This window comes from Tuber melanosporum (genome assembly GCF_000151645.1).
Source record: "Tuber melanosporum whole genome shotgun sequence assembly, scaffold_60, strain Mel28".
NCBI classification, from domain to species: domain Eukaryota; kingdom Fungi; phylum Ascomycota; class Pezizomycetes; order Pezizales; family Tuberaceae; genus Tuber; species Tuber melanosporum.
The window spans coordinates 2,695-5,388 of record NW_003299107.1 but is presented as its reverse complement, the minus strand read 5'-3'; positions in this window follow the sequence as shown (position 1 = coordinate 5,388).

Here is a 2,694-nt window from a genome sequence, read left to right as displayed (position 1 = left end):
ATCTTGTTCCCCAAATACATTCTCTGATGCTATTCAATACGGCTGTGAACTCCATTTCCTGCTCTCCACGTAACTATCATGACCTCTTCTTCCAATTACATTCTGACGTCTCATTGTTGTTCCCACATCGCCATGAGGTCACAACAAGGTGACACCAATTCGAGTTAGTCTACCAGTGGTTTCTCTGTTACATTCTCTAAACATCTGACATCCATCCCATGAGTGGTCTTGCATTCTTTGCCGCTAATGGCCGCTCGGACATCTCTGGGTCCTAGTATCATCACTGGCACTCATCGTTCTTGATATTACTACTTCCTTAATTCTCTAGTTAAAATCTCAATCCTGTCTACTTTAGTTTAAATATTACTCTTCTATTATTTCTACATAACCCCCACAGCTCTACGTACCCTGCGCCCCCTGTTATCTTCGTTTCAGCCCTGTCTTGGTGTCGAGATATAAGTAATCCTAATGCCCACATAATTGGGGAGATTTCGTCCAACACTGTTACTCAATGTCGAAGCAGTGACATCAGGCAAAATCTCCTCTTCGTTTACTTACACTCTTGAAATGTCTTCACGGATTACCCATGGCCCCCAGAGTGCACAATCTGGGTTCGTCGAGGTGATGCAGTGTGATCTGGTAATATTTCAATAGATCTCATTGATCATCCTTAAATCTATCTAACTATTGACGAGCCATCGCCCATCCACCTCAGGGATTAGGTGGACCAGGGCTAGGATAGTGCCAATGTCCACTACTGTAAACCTCTGCAGATCCAGTGTCTTCAGCAGCTCTATAGTAACAAGATCATGTAACTCTGATGGGCATTCAGATTTCAGTGCATTCAACATCTGAACTCCTACCGGACAGTAGACTGTATCTTGGTGCCGGTAGTCGCAGAGCTTGAAGTGTGCAATGAGTTTCCTGGGCAGACAGCCGCATAGTATACTATACATTTGTTACCCACCAATCTGTATCCAAACCTAATCATTGCGACTTGCTCGGTTTTGAAAGAGCTCAGTGCCTGTACATCGCTCCCAGTAGATGACGTAAACATTGGTTTTCTGGAATGCTAGAACTGGGATTTCAAGTTGTGTCAATTGTTTAACAAGGAGGTGTCGAAGTATTCTGGGATCTTCAGGCAAGTGGCGCTCCAAGAGCAGGCTCTGCCAGTTATATCAAACCGATTCAACACACATATTATCACTCGAGATGCCTAAGGCTTTGTACAAATTACAAAGGTGGGTAATATCTCCACGATACTCTTTAAGGGCTCGATGGTATGTTGGTTGTGGGGATTCTATACTCATTTTGTCTACAAGATCCATGACGTCTGTAGGGCTGTCAGCTCTGGAATGTTGTATGGCATCTAGGTTCAAAAGTCTTATTCGGATTGTATGGTATCGACAGTAACTGTAGAGGATCTGCCGTGCAGCATCATTTTCATTTGAACGTCACTATCTGTTTTTTATCTACTCCTTATGTACTAACTCACCAAATTCAGTAGAATACTGCGGAATGTTGCCAAACTGGTACACATGGTCACTAAAGTGACAAACTAGATGCATCTTAATAAAGTTGAAATAATGATCTGCTTGTATCAATTCCATGCATTGGTCTTTCTCTTCCTCTCGGTACTAATCCTGCATGCAGAACCACTTGGATCTAGCCACAGATTGATCTACCAGCATTCTCCGATATCGTAACCCTATTCGCTGGTCTTCAATCTTTGCCTGTTTCCATTTAGCCATTCTAAACTCCAAGAAGATATCCTTCGCCAAGTGAAACAGATTAAGATATTGATCTATATAATCAACTGTCTCATGTGTATGACTCCGGTATTGTGCTATCAGACTAAAATCAAGTAATAAATAGACACAAGCAAGTGCTCATTTGAAGTGTAGGTGTTGCGTACTATCAGGCTATCTTAAGACCACAGCCAGAACTCCCAAAAGACAACGTCTAAAATTCCTCATATGCTTTCCTTGTCACTGGGTAACCTTGCGGTACACTTTGCTGGGTACAAGGCATCCTGGGTACAGAGGTAAAGCTTTTCAGGCATCATCAATTGCCTCCAGCCTCGCGTGTTTCTTAAGAAATTCCTGAGACCAATCCATCATATACTTAAATAGTCCGAGATAAACAGTGTGAAGCAGATCTAGCTGGTGCAGGCCAGCGGGTAAAATACGCAGTAGTCCATCAAAAACATTTTACCTTATCTTGATACCGAGACCATCAAACATGGTGTGGACATCGCCTGACACGGGCTTCCCTCAGCCCTCCTGAACTTCTTGTTCATGGTACTTATATCCTGTTTAATCTCTCGCTGAGTACCTCATCCAAGTGTTGGATCCTAATATATCCGTAGGCATCTCACATTTGGGACAGGAGTTGGATTTTACCCCATGTGGTGCAACATTTTCCATATGGTCCACAATCCAGGCTGCGAGGATAGGAAAACATGTCGGTATTTTCCCATCTGTACAGGCAATTGTCACACCTTTGAGTGCGGCCTCTTACAAGAACTAGAATAGGAGCTCAAATATAGCTTGTAGTGTGTTGGCATTGATTTGTCTGTGTAGTTCATTTGTAGAAGAAGACTGTGGGAGCTAGGGCGGGACAGGCAATAGTGCCAGAAGCAGAACTGCCATCGATCCGGGTCGGTTACAGACGGTCGACAGAAGATTTCCAACT